This window comes from Phaenicophaeus curvirostris, chromosome 5 (genome assembly GCF_032191515.1).
Source record: "Phaenicophaeus curvirostris isolate KB17595 chromosome 5, BPBGC_Pcur_1.0, whole genome shotgun sequence".
NCBI lineage: Eukaryota > Metazoa > Chordata > Aves > Cuculiformes > Cuculidae > Phaenicophaeus > Phaenicophaeus curvirostris.
Window position 1 is genome coordinate 7,152,314 of NC_091396.1, and position 22,071 is coordinate 7,174,384.

At 46.9% G+C, this 22,071-nt stretch overlaps 1 protein-coding gene across 4 annotated transcripts in view; it reads right to left on the bottom strand.

The window, feature by feature from the left end:
• BDNF (brain derived neurotrophic factor) overlaps positions 1-22,071 on the bottom strand; it is a 43,166-nt gene that overhangs the window by 19,380 nt on the left and 1,715 nt on the right. The window contains exon 1 of one of the 4 annotated variants that reach the window (XM_069856991.1): positions 1,789-1,953. The exons of the other annotated variants lie outside the window; for them this stretch is intronic. The gene's annotated coding sequence lies outside the window, so the exon portion shown is untranslated. Of the gene's footprint in view, positions 1-1,788; positions 1,954-22,071 lie in introns of those variants that run through there. 4 annotated transcript variants of the gene reach the window in all.

Consider the following 22,071-nt stretch of genomic DNA (forward strand, 5'->3'; position numbering starts at 1 on the left):
TTGCCCAGCCCTTTGCTCGTATCTAAAGACAACCAAGGAAATTCGTTTTGTGTACTTATCACACCATGAATTAAAGATTATAGAAAGACTTGCTGAAGAAAAATGTATTGCCAGGATAGATTCCTTGCATTCATTAGAACTGTGTTACTAGAAACATAAATAAGTAATGACTATTGATCTCTCAATAGTCTTAACCTCAGAACATTGAACTACAATAAACTGAAAGGAAAAGTACATCTTTTAACCCTAACGTTCAAACCAAGACACCAAAAGCACCTCTTAAAAATAAACAAGCAAAGCAAGCGTGGCTGTAACACCTTAGACTTTTAATCATATGAAAGAACAAAACACTTAAGTGGGACAGTGCAAGGCTTCCAAAGTATAATTAAACTTGTGCCAGCCAAATTTACAGTTTAACGCCAATGCCTCTTGGGCTGGAGGCCAGCGTTTTCCACGCCAATGTGACACCAGACCCGGCGGGCAGGACCGAGATGCTCCCCTCTCCTCCTGCCCACGCAACGAGGACTGCAGACCCACAGTTCCCTCTCCGCGCCCTTCTGGTTGTGCCCAGTGGGAGAAGCAGAGGACAAAGCCCCCATGGCACTGGAATCATAGAACGGTTTGGATTGTAAGGGACCTTAAAGATCATCCAATTCCACCCCCCTGCCATGGGCAGCGACACCTCCCTCCAGACCAGGCTGCCTGTGGCCCCATCCAACTTGGCCTTGAGCACTTCCAGGGAGGTTGCATCCACAACTTCCCTAGGCAACCTTTCCAGCATCACATCATGAAGAATTTCTTCTAAATCTTCCCCCCTCCAATTTAAAACCATTCCCCCTCATCCTGTCACTACATGCCCTTGTAAAAAGCCCCTCCCCGGCTTTCTTGTAGGCCCCTTCAGTATTGGAATCATAGGATCATAGAATGGTTTGGGTTGCAAGGGACCTTAAAGGATCATCTAGGTCCAACCCCCCTGCCACGGGCAGGGACACCTCCCACCAGACCAGGCTGCGCAGGACCCCAACCAACCTGGCCTTGAACATCTCCAGGGACGGGGCAGCCACAACTTCTCAGGACAGCCTGTGCCAGCGCCTCACTGCCCTCACTGGGAAGAAACTCTTCCCTATGTCCAGCCTAAATCTGCCCCTCTCCGGTTGATACCCACTGCCCCTTGTTCTATCGCTCCAAGCCTTTGTAAACAGTCCCTCCCCAGCTTTCTTGTAGCCCCTTCAGGCTCTGGAAGGTCGCTATGAGGTCTGCCCGGAGCCTCCTCTTCTCCAGGCTGAACAACCCCAACTCTCTCAGCCCGTCCCCGCAGCGGCGCCGCTCCAGCCCTCCTCTGGGCTCCGAATGCCGGGGAGGTCGCCCGGCGCGCTCCACGCGCTCCAAGGGGCGCATCCCTCCCTTCTCCCCCGACAGCGCCTCGGCCTCCCCCGCTCCCGCCGCCGCCCCGGACGGGCTCTCGCCGCCAGGGGGCGCCCCCCGTCCCCGCAGCCTCCGAGCGGGGCGCCGCCACGCGGGCCGCCCCGCAGCCGCCCCGTCGAGCCCCGGCCCCGCCGAGCCCCGGCCCCGCGCTCCCTCACCCCCCACGGGCAGAAGGAACGCTCCCTCCTCCGCCTCCACAAGCCCCGCCGGGCGCACCGACAGGTGCGGGAACAAAGAAGAACGGGGCTGCCCCCCCCCCCCGCCCCGGTGCTTCCCCAGCCCTTCTCGCTGCCCGGACGCTTCCCTCCTCCAACCCGCCCCGTTCTCCTTCCCCGTCGAGTTTCCCGGCGGGGCGCCGCGTACCTCGTCGTCCACACAAAAGCCTGTCTGCGTTCCCCCTCCGGGAAGTCACATCCTCTCCCGGGCGCCCAGTCCCACCACCGGCCGCCTCCCGCCGCCCCGGCAACGCAGGCGGCGGCTCAAGTGTCTCATCAAAGCTTTATGAGAGGCGGGAGGGCAGCGGAGCCGGATCCCAACTGGGAGCCTCCCTCCCTCCCTCCTTCCCTCCCTCTCTCCCTCCCTCGGTCCCGGCGCGGCTTCGCCCCCCGCCCGGGCAGCGGCTGCTGCGGCCGCCGGCCCCGCTTAAAGGCTCCGCGCCGCCTCCCGCGGCCCCTCCCAGCCCGGCCCCCGCTCCGCGGCGCCCCCCGGGCCGCGGGCAGCCGGCGGGGCCGGGTGTTGGTTTACTCCGGCGGGGACCAAGCGAGCGCGAGCCGTTTAAATATCGCTCCCGCGCTGACCTCGCCGTGGTTTGCCTGTTAGGAATGCAATCAAGATAATAACGGGCATTGCTTATTAATGAGAGCCCCGGGGTAGCGTTACGCCCGGGGCCGGGAGCCGGTGCCCGGGGCCGGCGGCTCTGCCCGACGGCGATCCCGGTGGGTCCCGGCTGGAACGCTCCTCCCGGCGCTGCCCGGCTGCCCGCGGGGCGGGTTTTGCTTCCCTCCTTGTCAAAATAAGAATAATAATATAAAATAATCGGTCTTTGCCGTTTCCCCCTTCCGCCCGCGCGGCGAAGACGGTAAATTATTGATAGTGGAAATTGCGTGGCGGAGGCAATAATGGCATCTCCTGATTGAGTAGCTCCATTCGATCCCGGTAAAGACAGAGAGGTGGCACGTTCCCCCCGGCTGGACGGGCAGCGGGAACGCCTGCGTGTGCCTTCGCCTGCTGCCATGTCCCACGGCGACGGCCAAGCCTGGCACAGGCACCCACTTTGCCTCCCTGTGGCCTCCCCTCCACCCTCCCCGTCCTCCTCCCCTGTCCGCTGATTTTCAGAAGATATCCCGTCTCTGTTATGAATCTCTCAACACAAGCATCTTTGTACACCTTGAAGCTTGACTGCCGTCTAATTGCAATTAACGCCCAAGACCCATCGGCTCCAGTGCGCTCGTGGCCGTTCATTTATAACAGGAGAAGTGTGTGCAACTCATTGCTGCCTTCAGACAGTCTGATTGCCTGTGTGCTTTTGCTATGAAACACCTGCATTTATTAGATCAGGAAAGTAATAAAATAGCCCAGGCATTTGAAATTTGAGTACACCTAAGGCTTTCCGTATAAAACTGCTTTTAATATATATTAAGGGAAGCAATCCTGGTGGCTAATATCCTTTGCAGCTTTAAGAACTTCTTTTAAAATCGTGTTCGGGTACCATTTTACCAACTTTCTTGTAGTTGGGTGTTTCGTTTTAGGTGTTTGAAAATCAAAGTGTCACTGAGCTGACAAGAAAGGTCCACCTCTTTTGTGCTAGTGATTTCCAGTCTAAATCTAATCAATTTACATGAAAGGAGACAGTTTTTCAAAGTCCTTACTAACAGCCCAGGCCTGAGGAATCATACCCAACTCTTGCTGTCTGATAGATAGTCATTAATAAAGGCAGCTCTTCAGGCCAAGTGCTGCTTGGTTATTCCTGTAACATTAGGAATACATCAGCCACTTCTTTTCCCACTCTTACTGTAGAATCATAGAATGGTTTGAGTTGGAAGGGACCGTTAAGATCATCCAGTTCCAATCCCCGAGCCATGGGCAGGGACACCTCCCACTAGACCATGTTGCTCAAAGCCCAGTCCAACGTGACCTTGAACGCCTGAGGCATGGGGCATCCACAGCTTCCCTGGGTAACCTGTGCCAGCGCCTCTCCACCCTCATACTAAAGGATTTTTTCCTTATATATATATTTTCTTTTTCCTAATATTCTTGTAGGACCTTACATCTCACAGTAATATTGCCAGGTAGATGTTTGCGTGCAATTTCAAATGCGGGGGTTATAACTTTCGAAGTTAACTTGCATTTTATTGTACCATTTTGGACTTATCTCCACAATACCGTTCAGCTTTCCAGGTATGACTGTGTTGGTGCGGGTGCCTGTTTCCACCAGGGCAGCAAGCTTTCAGCAGCCTTTTTGCATAAGTGATGACAGCACAGTTTTAATATTCTGTATTCATAAGACAATGCCTGCAAATATTTGGATGATCTACAAGCCAAGTTTAACAGCAGCAGCAGAGGCTACTTTAATTAGCTGTACTGTAGTACTTTACACACATGTTATTCCTGGAGGAAGGACGACTTTTCTGGTACACTCGACATGCAGATGAGCAGCAGCGAGTATCATGCTTTGGAGACACCAGACCATCTGCTGGCTTGTTCTCAGGAGGGAAGGAGAAGGCATATATTCTGAAAAAAGTATCCTTGCAATCAGAATTAGGTTTGGGGTTTTTTTAGTTTTGGAAAGGAATCATGTTACGGACCGCCTGACAAATCCTCACTCTGGTACGCGATTTCAGCAGCTCCACTAAGAACATGAGAGCCATCAATTCCAGGCAACCACGCGCTGAAATTCCCATTTTGTCCTGCCAGAAGCACATTGCCTTTTGCCCTGGTGTAGATATTTTCCTGAGGAAGAGGTGTGGTCAGAGAGCTGCTGTATCTTGCCGGTATAATCAGCCCTTTGGGGATTATTACCAACCAGTGCTTGATTACTGGGAAAATGAAAAAGTAGTGTAAGTAATGATCTGTTTGGATTTTTAATGCATATACAAGCTGGGCTCCTTATTTTTCAATCAGAGCTTGACTTCAAGGAGAATTTTGTATGAATGAGCCCCCAAAAGACTGGGCCCGCAAAGCGTAAGTTTGTGAAGCAATGCATAATCACCCCATGGAGATACGGCCCTGGCCAGAGCTCCACTCCTCTGTCTGCAAGACGTACTGTAAGCTTAGAGGCATAGATACACCCTCACTTTTGAAATCTGTGGGATACACAGGATGTCAGTATCAGACATCCTGATGCTTCCCACCAATTCCCAGGTGTCCCCAGAAAGAGTTCTCTCTTGTCGTGTCTGAAAAATGACAGCTCCCAACCTGTCTCAGGTGCAGCTAAGCTGTCCCCATTTGGGTTGCTCTCGTGTCAGAACTCAGTGGCACTCCAAAGGAAAGCTACACTACAGGCTGCATCGGAAAGAAATGGGCAGGCATGTCCTTTTCTGGTGATTTTGGTTTGGTTAATTCAGCACATCGAGTTTCTAGGTATCATTGTCTCGGCATGCCCACCTTACAGCCTTTACCTTGAAATCGAGTATCTTTTTCCAATATCTAGCTAGCTAAAATTCTGGTTTTTTTGCATGCACAAATTACACTTCATCCTTTTCCATGCAGCAACAGGGAAGGAATAAGAAAAAGTACAAGTTGTCAATCAACATAATGTTGATTTATCCCTGCAGCAATATCAGATTGCTCACAGGGGGGTAAGACCATTGCTTTTTGCTGAATTAAATTTAAACTGTAGCGTGGGCACTACTGATGTTGTAGATACTACAAAGAAAAAAGCAGAAGCACACACATCTGGTTTCTGTCTCGGTGGAGGTTATGCATTACAGTGATTGATATATAAGGTCCAAATTTACCAATAAACTAATTATATGATAAAGTAGTTTGTGGGGCTCTTAAATTCCCTTGTTACAATTGGAAGAGAAGCAATAAAAAGGTCAGTATTTGAAAAGAACAGCATTCTTAAAAGGTCCATAGTTAGTTAATACATAATTGGCGATTCAGTCTCCTCCCATGAATGTGTCTTTATACTGCTCGTTTCTTCACATAGTGTCTTGACCTGGTTTTGAATGTGAAAAGGGTCACGAAGCTACACTTTGGACTGCCTCTCACTTGGTTGTCTGGAAATGTAAACTAACCCCGATTACACAAATGAGAATGCTGTTGATGTACTCAGGTTTTGACACTAGAGTATTTTTTCTATTAATAATTTTAATTGGCTGAGGTCAGTTCTTATATCACTACAAGCATTTTATGTTTAATTATGTTTATTCATGTTCCCTAGTTACCTATCTTTGCTATTTTTTTCACATTAGAGGGCTGAAAAGCTCATGGAAATAAACTTTTCCAACTCAAGTAATGCTAAAAATTGCAATGGATTCTAAATACAAATGGAAGTTGGAGGCATGTCGCATTTGTAAGAAGATGACTGGGCTGTGACGCCACTCTCCGATGATTCAGTGATTGCAGCACGCACAGCAGAACCATTGATGCTCCACACTCCACACTAACACCAGCGGGACTAGAAAACCCTCAGCACCCACGAGGACTGAAACCAAATTCTGCTCAACTACGTAAAGCCCTTGTAACCAGGTTGTGACTATGCGAGATGAAGAGAGGAGGAGGTGGCGAGCACTTCCCCAGCCCACCCCTTGCACCCAGTGGTTGGCCAAACAACGCCCTGGGGTTGGTGCCACTTGGATCTCGCAGCCTCAAGATTTACCTTGTGTCCAGTCTTGTGACTTGCTGTGGTTCTGGCCTGCAAGCAGCTTGCTTGGTGGCCACAGTAAACCCTGTGCACAGGGTAATCGCTCTTAATGTTGAGCATAATTTCACCTTCAGTGAACAATGTCTGCTGAGAGGCCTTTTGGCCTCATTTTAGCAGGGAAAACATTATGTGGAACAGCAAAGACAGGAATACAACCCCAAAGATATTTCATTAGACATAGTTTTTAGGCTGCATATGTAGGGGATACAGTGATGAAACCTACTCTTTCAATCATAGGCACCGAAACCACAACATTTTTGCTGAAGAGAATATCACCTAATAGCTCAGAACTGTCACCCTGCAGCTACGGCAAAAGTTAATTTAGAACTCCAACAAACAATTAAAATAATTGGTCTCTTCTCATCTCTGCTAGAGGTATGCCAGCTTTCCATCACATGAAGAGATCTGTACACTGGATCTTATCCCATGCCTTCTAGTGAGGGATTTCAGCACAATTTATGTGCAAGAAATTTATGTGCTTCTATTACAGAGCTCTGTGGTAGGTGCAGACTAGTCTTTTGCAAATGAAGAAATGCATGTGACTAGTATATATAAATTTATTGAGCTGCTCATGAATGTACTTGTTTGGGGAGCACACCCCTTCTGTGTTTGTTCCTTGCCACTGCTCATGTAGTTTTCTCTACTGGCATCAGCTGTCATAGAAATGGAATATGAGTCATATCATACATGACAATTACCACATACATTGAGCGATACACACACACGCACACTCCTTTCTATCCGAATGCACGTGTGCACTTATGAAGGTGATGCCACCTTATGTGACAGCTAACCAACACCGTGCATGCACCAGTGGAGGACACGACTGATAAGCACAGAGTGAGGTACAGGCATGAGGTGCCTGCAGCCAGTGCCAGGATGCACATGCTAACCCTGCGACGGCTGCTGCAAAGGGACCAAACCCTCTTGGTAACTGCAGGAAGGGAATCATAATCATGGAATCATAGAATGGTTTGGTTTGGAAGGGACCTTTAAAGGTTATCTAGTCCACTCCCCCCTGCAGTAGGCATGGACATCTGCAACCAGATCAGGTTGATCAAAGCCCCATCAAATCTGACCTTGAATATTACCAGGGATGGGGCATCCATCGCATTTCTGGGCAACCTGTTCCGGTATTTCACAACCTCCATCATAAAAAATTTCTTCCTTGTATTACAGAATCATGGAATCACAGAATCACTAGGTTGGAAAAGACCCACTGGATCATCGAGTCCAACCATTCCTATCAATCACTAAACCATGCCCCTTAGTACCTCGTCCATCTGTCTTTTAAACAGGGGAAGGTGACTCAACTACCTCCCTGGGCAGCCCGTTCCAGTGCCCAATGACCCTTTCCATGAAAAATTTTTTCCTGATGTCCAGCCTGAACATCCCGTGGCAGAGCTTGAGGCCATTCCCTCTTGTCCTGTCCCCTGTCACTTGGGAGAAGAGGCCAGCACCCTCCTCTCTACAACCTCCTTTCAGGTAGTTGGAGAGAGCAATGAGGTCTCCCCTCAGCCTTCTCTTCTCCAGGCTAAACAACCCCAGCTCTCTCAGCTGCTCCTCATAAGACTTGTTCTCCAGTCCCTTCACCAGCTTTGTTGCTCTTCTCTGGACTCGTTCCAGAGCCTCAACATCCTTCTTGTGGTGAGGGGCCCAGAACTGAACACAGGATTCGAGGAGCGGTCTCACCAGTGCCGAGTACAGAGGGAGAATAACCTCCCTGGACCTGCTGGTCACACCGTTTCTGATCCAAGCCAAGATGCCATTGGCCTTCTTGGCCACCTGGGCACACTGCTGGCTCCTGTTCAGTCGGCTGTCAACCAACACCTCCAGGTCCTTCTCCTCCAGACGTCTTTCTAGCCAGACTTCTCCTAGTCTGTAGCACTGCACAGGTATTAGTCTAAATATTAGTATTAGTCTACTATTAGTCTAAATCTACTCTCTTTTAGATTAAAACCATTACCCCTTGAACGGTCCTGCTAAATGTATGTCCCCATCTTTCTTGAAGGCCCCCTTTAAGTATTGAAAGGCTGCTATAAGGTCTCCTCAAAGACTTCACTTCTCCAGGTTGAACAACCCCAACTCTCTCAGCCTTTCCTTAGAGGAGAGGTATTCCATGTCTCTGATCATTTTTGTAGCCCTCCTCTGGACCCACTCCAAAAGGTTCATGCCTTTCTTGTGCTGAGAACTCCAGAGCTGGATGCAGTACAGAATTATGGGATTTGGCCCTGGCTGGTGCAAGGCAGAGTTTGACAGTTTCTCTGGGCTGCCTCCCCAGATTCCTAGGCTTCCCTTTTGGGGTTTTACAAGAACCTCACGTGCTGCTCGGACAGTGGGATTCCTAAACCAGGCACAAAATCGCTTTTCCCTGTGCAGAAGGGCTGGGGGTAGCTGGGAGGGTAATTTGCCCTTTGTCCTGATGCAGAGTCCTGCAGCCAGTGCAGAACCGTGCCAGGCCGACCCTGCACTGCAGGGAGGAACACGGTTAACAAGGATGACAGCATGGCTGAAAAGGTGAGAACAGGAAGAAAGGAAGGAGAGAATGAATCCGACCTAGCAACAAAATTAAAAAGTTTGGTTTATTGTTCCCTGATGCTCTAACACTCGCTAAACCTGGGAATTCATCTCACAAGCGTCTCTGCCTTACTGTTGTTGATTTGGAGGCACTAAACCCCCAGAACCTGAGCAAAGAGCAAAGTATCTGTGTTTTGCCTGAGAGTATCCAGTGTACCAGATGTCTGGCGTGTGGTGCCTGAGTCCTTCCCCACTTGCCCCTGACCTCCCAGCTAACAACCTGGCTACAGCTCCATTGCATCGGACAGGGAAGAGGGCATGAAATAACAAAAAAAAAAAAAAAAAAAAGAGCAGGCTCCCAGCGAGTCACAGATGTGGGAAGGGAAAAGAAAATCCCCTCTTCCCCCAAAGAGGTTGTGTGTGATTCCTTGGGACGGGGGAAACCTGAGCCGAGTGTGGAGAGATTAGATGGCTGGAGATGCACTCCTGTGACGAATCCGGCCATTGGAGCTCTATGATTAAAGAAGATCAGAAAGCTGTTGGTGCTCTTGTGGGTGAAAGGTGTTGGGATTGACTCATCTCTCCTTTCCTCTAAGTATTCAGTGGGTTTCAATTAGATGCAATACAGTGGATTATTTTTAATATTTAAAGGGATCAGATTCCAGGGGTTTAATAAATGCAGCCAGGCATCTTGTCCAAGCTGAAGGTAGATACGTGCTTTACCAAATCCTTCTCAGTGCATAACTGTGGAGAACTTATTTTGGGTATGACCTACAAACAAGCAACCCCCCGCTCCTCCCAGAAAAACAGCCCAACAAGTTTGCAGCCCCATGAATGCTCCTTTGTACTTTATTTCTATTTAAGCAACTAAAATCTCTGACATCAAGCTCAAGCACTTGTTTTGCCAGGTGTGGGCCGCTCAGTGATATTGCCTGTAGAATGACGGGCGATAAGAGATCTAAAGCAAACAGCCAGGGAGGGGAGATGGAGGATGAGTGCTCAGCGCCAGGGGCCGGTAGCTGTGCTGGGGTGCCCACCACCCGTGGGGCCCCGCTCTGGCCCAGAGCTGGCAGGAGGGATCCTCCCTGGGTACGTGCAGATCCTTGGGAATGAAAAGCATGTGTAAACATTAAACAGTTCTTCTAGCTCTCCTCCTCTGCTCTACTTTCATACTAGGGAGTCTTACATTGCACTTAGACAGCTATCTTCATCTTCCCAAAGAGGTTAAGGTGCTTTGGCTCTGTCCTGCTTTAAAGCACACCCGCATCTATACCTTTAAGAAGCTGTTGTGTTTAAAGATGAATTAAAGATATATTTTTTTTTAGCAGAGTATCAAGCTAGTTTACCTAAGAAGCAAATCTAGAGCTCAAAATATTTTCTGTGTTAACCACCTAAAGTGCTAAAGAGAGAAGTATCTGAGGAACAGTAAGTATTTTTGTTAATTGTGAAGTAAAATTATCAGTGCACCAATAAAAATTAAAGAGAGTGCTCAAAATGAAACCCAGACCACGTTATATTCTCCTACTCCAGTCACTGTTAGTTGTGGCTCAAGAAACAAGTACTGGATTAGTTGCATTAAAGCCAAATTTCCCTTGACTAACACGTTTCATTTGTTTGCTGTCTTTTCTGTTTATTGAACACTTGGGATTGTTAATCTTCCACTAATTTAATGACTGGAACCACGTTGTGTATAAACGTTACTACATTCCACTTTGGAGATTAATAAGCAGCTGTGTGTCAGTCCAGCAGTTTTCACTTGTCTGGATAAAAGAGATTGTCTGTTTATCCGCGGCAGAGGAGCGCCTGGGCAGTGTGCGAGCACTAATAGCAGTAAAAGAGCCAAGATCTGGGCCACCATCAGCTTGTGTGCTCACCCAGTCCCCTGGGTTGCCTTAATGCACAGCAAAAGATGCCAATAAAAAGGGTGCTGTCCCTGCTGCCTTTTCCCTTCTACCCTAACACCCAGCCCAGCCCTGGGGAGTGCCATGTGCACAGGACCTTTATTTCTCTGCGTTGACCCGATGAAATGATTTAATTGACTTGCATTGTAGAATTGCTTTATATAGTAGTTAGTATGGTATGGTTGTATTTATGGTACTCCTATTAAAATATTATTTTCCTCCTCACAAGTACAGTACAAGAATAATTGGATGTGCAGCTGGTTCTCTGCAGCACGTGACATGCTTGGACTATCATTTATGGATGCAGGAAGATGGGAATGAAACGTGGGGTGGATGCATGGCTACTCTGGAACTGAAAAATTCTGAAGTATTGATTCAGAAAATCAATACAAATTTTAAGATATTTTAAAAATAACTTTTCTCAAGTTTCTCAAATGGGAAAATGTATTGATTTCTCTGTATCAGGAAGAAGACACCCTGTACAAGGACAAGGTGGCTCTGAAGGATGGCGGTGGGGCACAAGCAGCCACCAGTGGGGACAAAACCCATGCAACCAGAATAGTAAGCAGGGAGAAAGCAGTTGCGCACATTTGATACGTTTTGGGAGTACAGCAGCTCACTCTCACCATCCAACATCTCACAAATAAGCTGACCTGCAGGGCCCTGGTGCTGGCTCCTCTCCTATCTTTTCCTTCTACTCGATGTGCCCAAAGCCCCTCTATTTTTAGGGTTGGATGCAACTCAAATAGTACTCAAGTAAAATCCACTCCTGGCTTTGGTGAAGCATTCAGTAGGGCCTTTTCTCAGCGGTTCAGGACTCATGCCATTGGAGTATATATTCGTAAACAACGTTATCTACATTTATTTCCTGGACACTGTTTATTTTTCATGTAGTTTATACAGCTGAAACATAAATGCTTACAAAGCAGTGGTGGCTTTAAACACCTCTTCGTATTTCATTAGTTAGCCTTTTTATTCTAGTATAATTTATTGCAACCCACACTTGTACTATATGACCTTATAGTACCTTCACTTCTTTAAATATAAACACAACTGGAGTCAACAGGAATGCAAAGTATTTAAGTAAGAAGAGAGACAAGTGCTAGATTTTCAGCAAGAACTCTGCAACAAGGCATTTAAACCATTATTTTAGACTTCTGTTACATTCCTGTTTGATGCTTTACCCTGTTACATGCTCCAGGCAGAAACCCTTTCCCTTCCAGGCATGTATAGCTTCTTCCCCTTTGGTTTCTTAATTTGGGTTAGATCCCATAATATGAAAAATATACTCTGATATTGCACCTAGAGCACATTGATGAGGCCTAAAGAGCTCTTCTGTGATGGGAATTAAGATCAAAAAGGATATGGAATTTAAATATTCAACATTTTTTCTCAGATATGATACAGAGAAATTGTTTTGATGCAAAAGTCATTGCGACAGAATATGTTACTTAGACTCTGGGACCATATTAGGGTAAATGCCTTTTTAGAGAGGAATCGCACTGAGAGAAACTCCTTCATATGGAAATTATGACATTTTGTCTATTGCCTCTTACTAGAAATATTTAAAAGATCTGTTAAAAATATTCTTTTAAGAAGTTGTATCAAGATAAAAGAAAGCAAATAAGAACCAATGTAATTTAGAGGGTTATTTCTGATTAGTTCCTAAATTTAGACCCTACTAACTGCTAGGAAATTGCACCAGTTACCAGAGGTGGGGAAGCATAACTGATGACTTAGTTTATTTTGCAGTTTGAGGTTTGCTGTGCTTTTCTCAGGCCCTCACCCTCACAGTAAATTAACATTGTGTTAATTCCACGTATTGATGGGCTTCAGGAAAGTCGGGGGGAAAAGAGCAGAGCCTGAGTACTAACACAAACAAAAGACAAGCATAGGAAAAGCACATTCTCGCTGTCTGCTTGACAAACTGGTCATAGACCTCAGTCTGAATTTAGCCGATTGATTTTTAGCTAGCCATTCATCTTTACTAACCCCATAAAACGCATGGACTCAAAAGAAGGCAGACACCTTCCCCTACCAAAGTTTCAGATACAGCAAGGCAGGACCTGCTCACGGATGGCTGAGGGACTGCTAAACTGGCTTGCCAGGGAGACGGACCTTTCATCCCATGCTTCCCCACGGTGGGTGAGATGCATCACTATTTTTTTACTCCCTCAGCACGGGCCAGCCTGGGGGTCCAGCCCCATCCATCCCGGCTGCTTGCCCACACCTTCTCGCTGGTAGAGGGTCCATGGTAGCCCTTGGGAGACCAGTGGGACCACCCCCTGGCCACAAAACGCGTCAGCCCAGGGACCTGCTCCGGGTCAGGGCTAGCCCAGCAGGGACGGGGATGGGTGTTTATGCTGGATTGAAGTGCCTGTACGTTCGGTCCCCATTTCCCAGAAGGAGGTATGTTAAAATTAATCTGTAAAAATGACATGGTATAGTCTTCAGACAAATGCTAACAAACTTCCATCACCTTTTTTTTGTATTAGTGTAATAAATAGGGCTTTGGGAGTATTATCAGGTACCTACAGCACAACCCTTCTATATGTGCTTGAACCATACACACCTATATTCATCCTTCCTTATCACTTGCCTGTCTACATGACCACACCTCCATGTAGTCTCTGCCTGTGAGAACGGAAAAAGGGAATTAACTCAGCTGTAGTACAGCTGGGCTGTTACTGTGGGACCAGTTTTTGGGAGCAAAAGGAGGGCTTGTGGCCACAGCCTGATCCTGCCACAGCAGTGGCATGGTGTCCTGGCCCAAAGTCTCCAAGTGCCTGTGTCTGAGAGACTACATTGCCTCTTTCTAGGAGTCAAAGGCGGAATTGGACAAGGCTTGTGAAAAAGCTGACAAAACTCACAGCGATGCTGAGTGTTCAGACTGAGTACCCGGAGCACGCCAGGCATCTGCCCCTCCACAGGGCTCCTTCCCTCACATCACACAACCTGATTCCTCTTCCACGGGTTCTCCGTGTCCTCCCCACCCCTTTCCCATGGTTGTTCGTATCAGAGGCTCTGCACCTTCTGAACCCCTTTCTTGCACAGTCCCCCATCTCTCTTATCTCCATTTCTCTGGCTGTGAGGTCAGCGCGTGGCTTATTACCACAGGCAGGTCCATAGCAAGGGCATTGTTGGCGAGTGGGAGGATGTTGCTATGCAGGGGAGTATTAATGGCAACCTGCAATTAGCTCCATAAGCTGAAAGTAATTCTTGGCTTCGTAGGGCCAGTTTTGGGGGTTACCCCAGCCTGCAAGTCACATTGGAAAGCCAAACTGAAAGAGATAAAAGAAACAAACTGATCCAAATGACTGCATCATCCCCAGTACATCCTGGGGGAGCACACACTGAAGTCTGCCCAGCTCTCCGTTTCTGAGAGGGAACTGGCATAACGCACATCATCGTCATGTTAACAGCCCTGGCAGAGGCAAGATGCAAAGTTCTGCTGCTAATCAGAGCCCCAGGCAGCTGTCACACACAAACAGCAGCTGGTGAAGTGGCCTCTGGTGGTCAAGGAGGCAAGTCAGTACATTGCCTTGGCCTTGCCCTACTGCTTTTGGACATGCTGGCTTGCCAGGGGATAGTACGGACCCAAAAGAAAACAATTTTGAAAGGTCTATAATCTTTGGCTTTCCTTCAGCCCCAAAGTGTATGTCTCTGAATCTAGTCTGCCTGTGTATGCAGTCTGAATTTCCTCTTTGCTTTGTCTGGAAAACACCTACAGATAAATGAATATGAAAATCTGGCTATTTTAAATTAACTTTTCACCTTTGCCTTAAATAGGGCTTAGCCTTCTTGTCAGATATTTAGGGTTTCTTAAAATTTGGGAGCCAGCACAGTTTTCTTTAGGGAATGCTGTAGGGACTTGTTTCATGGGGAAAGTAGATGATAAAAACAACTATTTGCTGCCCAAGGTTGTAGACTGTGGATTAAAAGCCCCTCTGAAGTCAGATATGTTTGGGTCTTTGAAAGAGCTCAAAAAAAGAAGTAAGAAAAACAGTGGATATCCTGGGCTATGACCATGGTTGGGCAGCTGATGACTGAGTCTAGGTGAAGGATTTGGGAAGAGGAAAACAACAGGTGGTGGGCGGAAAAAAGCACGAGAACCAGATCTGCCTGGGGAATAGGTGGTGGATAGAGTGACCGACTGCTGATGTAGAAGCTAATACCACAGAGAAAGAGAAGAATCAAGTGAATCTATGATTAAACTCTTACTTTTTGCGCCACCAAGGCCTTTGTGAAAGACTTATTCACTCACACACACACAAATACTACAAAAAAAAACCCTTAGACTTCAAGTGCTTGTTCCCTTGGAAGAGGATAAGAGCAAAACACGTGATAGATATTAGTCATGTCACTTAGAAAGGTGTTCAAACACCATGATGAATGATGAGTGTGGTATAAGGACGTAGAATAACTTAGTCAATAAAACAAATTTGGGACACAAATGGATTCATATGGGAAATACTGTGAGATTCACTCCTTGTGTAAATGACTTTTTCTATAACTGATACATAAATTATTCTTCTTTTCTTTCTCCGATGCAATTAATTTTCAGCAATAGAATAAGGGGTATCACACGTCAGGCTACAGCTAGTGACATGTACAGAAGAAAAAGACATTTGAGATGCATCATTGTCCAGTGGAAAATTCCAAACCCAGAATTTAGCCTTGCTTAAAAACTGCAAGAGACCTTTTGTTTTCTGTCTAATACTGTTTTATCAGATAACTGGTTATAAAATTCAGCCAAATATCCTCTCAGATGGTTTTAGAAACTTTCAGCAGATGTGAATGAACATGTATTTGACAAACCCAAATAAGCTCTAAGCAGCTCCAGTCTCTTGACCCCTGCTCATGACTCTCACTGCATCCCCTTCTCAGTAGAGTTGGTCAGGTTTCAAAAGGTATTTGCTGTCAGAAATCAGCTACCCCCCCCCTTATTTTTTTCCTCTTGGTAACCACCTGTTTCCCTGAAATTCATTGTCTTTTGATGATATATTTTGGTTTGAATCTGAATATTTTATCAAATGTCATTGTCAGACTTTTGATGACAGCTTTAGAGGGAAACGCTGAAAGCCTCTTTGAATACTCTGTAAAACAATGAAGAACTGAGTTTGCGTTGAAAATATTGGAAAAAAGATAATTTTGAAATGTCAAATACTTTGCAAGTCTGTCTTCATTGTCAACACGCGGCCTTTTCTGCTTCCTCAGGGAAAACCTGAACAGGAGCTATGATAAAGATAGAATGACCATTGGGCCACCATACAACCTTCTTCCACTGCTGTTGTTTTAAGGACTGAAACATCAAAAAGAATAAATAAACCTGAATGCAGGATCCGGGCTGGAGTCAATATTTTGACATTTCCATAGCTATACAGGTTTAGTGGTGCTAATGTTAGAATAACACACTGCAAGAGCACGTTAAGCTCTACTGTTATATCTTATCTTAGTCATGAGCAGTCCTCATCTAGACAACTTCCATCATTCTCTTACCACTGACACGAGTTTCTCAAAAAAAAAATCTATTTACAAGAAGCTTGAATTTTTTTTTTAAAAAATATGGTATTTTTCACCTTATTCAGTGCCTGGGGTTACTTTGGTAACACCTCTGTATTGTTGAAAACAGGCAGAGGCAGAAGAACTGGGAAGATCTGCCACACAAGCTGTGTAGGAACTAGACTTTACGCTGCGGGTTATTAATGGAAGCAGCCAAGGAATCAGCCTCGCTGGTCTTCCCTCCACTCCATCTTCAAAAAGGATATATGACAACGTGTTCAAAGCAAACCCCATGTTCTCTGCTCTCGCTAAACAGATGAGAGAAGGGTTAATCCTGAAGCCTTCCCACTATGAGGATTTCTTCCTCCTCAACAAGCTTCAACTTTTTTTTTAAACTGCTTCAGCTTGTATTTTACCATTTGTTATAGTAATGGAGTCTAGTCAGAAGCTTGTGGCCCCATAAACTTTAGACATAATTTTAACTATGTCAGCTTTAAAAAGTCAGTATCTGCCTCATCAAAGGGCAATCATGTCCAATGTGGGTGTCTGTGCCAATTGTATTTTGAACTGCAGCAATAATCCAACAAAACCATGCAAAGAGATTTTCTACACCCACATTTCTTAATTATCATCATGAGACTGAGGTAGCTGAGACCAGATCTATAATGTTTTCTGGATGTCAAAATGCCCACACACCTTCTGTAATCCTTGTGCTACCAGCCTCCTTTCATATTGCTTTTAGCTGGTCCATCTAATTATCTATTACCATGACTGTTTACTGTATTATTCCCAAGTTCCACAAAGACTTATCAAGAGGAATGGGGCCTGTTTGAGAACAAGGAAACAACTTTTCTGATGCAACCTTCTTAGCTGCACAACCCTATAAACATCTTAGTGGATGATAACCCCCTCCCTGTCCTTTTCAGAAATAAGCCATTATTTTTTTTTAGTCAGGTGAAACCTAGGGCTTTAAAAGCCTCTGCATATATTGCATCCATAAACAATGCATTTTCTTGAGAAGTTTGGGGTCTACTGCCCATTTGGAGAATAAATAAGTTCATTATTTTCGCATGTGCTACAGTCAATAAGGATCTGAAATGGGAAAGCAGCGAAAATGTTATGACTTAATGAACACATTGCATAATCATTCTTGCCAAATGTCAAAATAAATTGGAGGCCAGAGTATATGGTTTACGCTTGTTAAATTGGGGTTTTGTGTGCTATTTTGGGAAAGTAAAAAAAAAAAGACAGACAGACTGGACCACAAAAAGGTAGGGGGAAGAGAAAGTATTCACTTGGCTGCTTACGGCAAGACCTTGGTCCATTACAGTCCCACCGCTAATATTCCCCACGGGAGACCATACAACAGCCTGGAACTGTGGGGAAACCACTTACCGACAGCAGAGCTGACTCTATGGCAAATGTCCCAGCCCTGAGGCTCTCTGATTCTCAAGGAGGAGCAGAGGCCAACCCCCTGCAGCCCAGCTTACGCCACAGACCCGGCCTGGCTAATCCCTGCCTCCCTGGAACGCTTTGAGCTATGCCAGAGGTGAAAATCAGTCACATCCATTAACAACTCAAAAGACATTTTTCATCAGGAAATTATGAATTTGTGCTCTGCCATGAAGTTCAAACGACAACAGGAATAAAGTGACTGAAGCCAGATTTCACTTTTGCTGGAGGCTGTTGTGAAATGTCTGTTTACTTCTACAGGTATCCCACCAAATCCAGTTTTGGCATCCAGGTACTGAAAAAGGCAGGTTTTGCCTATGCTATGCAAAGAGTTTTCTGTTTATCCAAGTGATGCATACCTTGAAAGCTCAGGATTTGGAAATATCTACACAGCTGAGGACTCGATCCTTTGAACACCAAAGCATGTCGCAGCTCTTTTCCCTTTGTGACTGCCTCAGGAAAAGATCAATTAGGATTACGTGATAAGTAAAATTACTCCCATACTTACATGATTAGGAAAATAGGTCTCTCAAACTGTATGTTCAAAAGGAGATGAAAGCAATATTGTTCTTTTGTGGTTAGATTTTGACTTATTTATGTTTTGCCCCATTGAGTACACGTTCTAGCAGCACCGAGAGGCCACGGGCACACACTTCTTACTCCACCTCTACTTCTAGTAAAGCCATGAAGTCGCCTGCATTTCTTGCATGAAACGCATGGATACACGTATGTGGCTTTCATTTATTTTGTTTCATGACACAGGGAGGGGGGAAAAGTCCTTTTCATACACCTACATCTATCACATAGCAACTAAGAATAGAAGCAATATTGAGACAGATGGAAATGTTAACGGTGACAGCTCACAAGCACGAATCACACATTTGTGAAATAATGAAATGGGTGGGCAGTTGTTATATGAACTCCATGTCAGTTGGTATGTTTTCCTGGCTATAATTTTGCAAAAGTGTGTCTCAGTGATATTTTAAGTTAATGGGTGAAGTCAGTGCCCTGCCCTGCCCTGCACCTTGCTGGTATGTGGGTGTAGGGATTCACTCAAGCTGGCAAGCTCTTTGCACGCCAAACTGCTCATCATGCACCCCGGGTGCTGCGGGACATCCCCTGACATTTCCCTGCCAGGGCATTTTTGTAGTCCTAGCAATGTGGTGGGAGAGATGCAGAAAGGAGGTGTAAAAACATTTGGAAACCCAAACACAAGGGAAACATGGGATACTCACACTTGTTTCAAATTCTTACTTCTGAGTATAAAAGTATTACAATATTTTACATATCACTTCCCCATATTCTGTGGTCCATATTACTTGCTGGACTCGCCAGCCATGAATAGAAATGAGGGTTACAAAACCAGCCCTGTGTTTCACAGTTCTCTCTTTCTAGTTCTTCGTGCCCCAAAAGCCATCATCTCCATTTTAAGGACCGCTGTGACAAGCTTGTTTTTGCTAGCCCCAGTTTCTTAGCCCCAATCTAATGTTAGCTCAAAGAGGAGGGAGCTGTGAAAGTGTCTATCCGTATGTATTTTACCTTGTACTACCTGTCTCTTTCCTGGGTCTAGGGAACCTACTGATTTTTAACAACTTTGAGAGGTACTGTTTCTTGCAGATGCTGTTTACAGCACTTGACATGACTATTTTTTGCTAGAGGAATGAATTAGATCTCCCAAAATCTTACGGATGCTCTCTTTGTTTGCGTATCTGATTAAAAATTTCTAGCAGCTACATCTTTGAGTGCTCAGAGGTGATTTACTACAGTGATTCATGGTTAGACTTAGAGCTCTGAGGAAAATTCGTCCCTCGGGATTCATCCACCTTTCCAGAATTTCTCATGGCAGGGCAATTGTATGCCACTGTATTTAGGAAGTAATGTGTGGTTACTAAATGGCAGCCAGTCTGCATTTTCTCTGGGCATTTCTGAGAGCTCAACAATATTGGTGTGTCAAAGAAACAAAATAAAGGACTTGCTCTACAAAGGCAAATGTGTGCGTCTAGCCACCTCAGATTAATGAAATACTGGACATAACCCCCTAGCATACATTCCTGTGAATGGTGGCCACTAAAATAAATAGTGAGAACTATCAGACCATTTGAAATAGGAAATTATCAAACAACGCTGAAAATCAAGCTGTTATCCAAATGGAGAGGTGCTGAGAATGACAGACTTGGAGAACGACCATGCCTACATCAAATACCACACTAAAAAAATCATCTCATGCTGGACACAGACACCTGACAGCCACCAAACCATGAAAGACAACGCTTGTGGTATGAGGTAAAATACAAGGAAAACCATAAAAAACGGAGTAAGAAAGCCTGCCACATCAAAACTTTGCAGAATGAAGAGATATTCGAAGGAGATTGGACATTTTACAGTATCATAACCATAAGAGATGAAAGGTGGTGACAAACCACCACCAAAGCGGTGACAGCTCTTGGAGAAATAGTAGGTACTAAAATCAATAAAGCTACTTGCAGATTAAAGTATGAGTCACCATGAGCAAATGTGACCAAATATGGCCCAGTGTCATTTGTTAGCAGCCGGTCTGTCCCATGCGTCTCTGCAGAGAACAATTAGAATTCAACGGAAACACGGCAACAGAGGCAGAAAGGGAAATATCAGAACCAAGAGTTTTTTAAGAGCTAGTGAGAAAGTAATTGGAGTAAAATTAAAACATATGAAAATATACAAAATTGTCCATGGAGTGGAAAATTCATATAAATAGAAGCTCCTTGGCAACCTCCTATATAACAGAACCATTTATTTTGGGAAGTGGATGGGTTTTACTAGGACTCATCGCAACTCGATCACAGTAGATGTATTCAAATTTTATAAAAAAGTCAGGTGGTAGAGATACGTGAAAAAAAGGTCAGAGGACGCTTCTTTATGAATTTAATGAAACCGACGCTGCAGACTAGGTGCATTTGAGTTTTATCCAGCCTGCCGATGACGGGTGCTTCTGAGACTCATTACGTCTAGTTTCTCCTTTTCTTAGAGCTCCCAAGAAATGCCTCGCATCGCACCCTGACAGGCATCCCCAGCAAACGCCTAGTTCTCCAAGTGGAAATGGAAAAATACACGGAGGGATCCAGCCCAGCCCCTTCCCCGGGCTCCCACCCGGGGGCGGGGTGGGGGGGGGGGGGGGGGGGGCGGCGCAGAGCCCAGACCGCGCTTAACGCATCTCAAGCAGAGGAGGATGATTGTTTTTCTTTAATGATACCCCCCCCTCCCCTTTCCTCCCCTCCTCCAACAGGAGGAGACACCAGGTGACCGACTTCGATGGGAGCTCCGCGGCTCCCCCCCGGTGCCGTCCTGCAGCATCTCCATTTTGGCTGCGAGCGGCACCGTCGGGGGGGGTGGGTGGGGGGGTTGGAGGGTGTTAACGCCGGGGGAGGGGAGGATGGAGGGGGCGGGAGAGGGGCGGCATCCCTGCCCACCCCCCCTTCTCCATCTCCGCAGGACGGTGCCCCCCGGGTGGGGGGGGGGGGGAGGCGGTCGCCGTAGCAACCGTAGCGGCGGGGATGGGGCGGTGGGGACCAGCCGCACTGGGGATGCCGCCCCCATCCCCCGCGGCGGGGCCGGCCCCCTCCCCTCCTCCTCCCCCGCCAGCCGGGGGGTTTCCCTCCTCGGCGGCGCTACGTGCGAGCCGGGGGCGGCGGGATCCTCCTTTCCTTCCTCCCTCTTCATCCTCCCTCCCTCGCCCGGCTCTGCCGCAGGGTAGCGCCCGCCGCCCCCGCGCCCTTCGCGGGGCTGGGGGGGGGGGCGGGGGGGACCCGGAGCCGCCCCGGCCGGGCTGAGCGCCCCTCGGCTCCCCCGGGGCGGGGAGGATCCCGGCGGGGAGGGATCCCCCGGGCGGGGCGGCAGCGCGGACCCTCCTCCGCGGGCGCGCAGCCCTCCCCGAGGTGGTGGGGGGTGGGGTGGTGGTCAGCGCTGGGTTTCCGTGCAGAGACCCCCGGAGCTTCACTACCTGCGAGCCCTGCTGCTACCGCCGCTGCTCCGCCAAACTGCTGACTTTCCAGAGCTTATTTTTAGCCCGGAGACTAAATATTATTAGCTACATTTCTACGTAGGAAGAATCGGAAGGAGGGGAGGGGTGGGGGGGAGGCACTAGAGAGAGGGAGACGAGCAGAAAGCTTATCCGAATGATCTCCAGGTGGGGGGGCTGCGTTTGGGTTTCAGGCTTGTCAAACACCTCCCCCCCCCCCTTTAATTATAGCAAAGTAGATGCGGATATTGGATCATCAGCAATACATGCACGGCTCTCCCGTTCAGTCGTTGGTTGCGTACACAGAGGGGCCATCAGTGATCCCTCAAGAAGCTGGGGACCAGCTCATCTCCATGTAGGTAAAGAGCAGCTGCGTCTCTTTATCTGTGTAAAATCATTTGTGCACAGTGCCA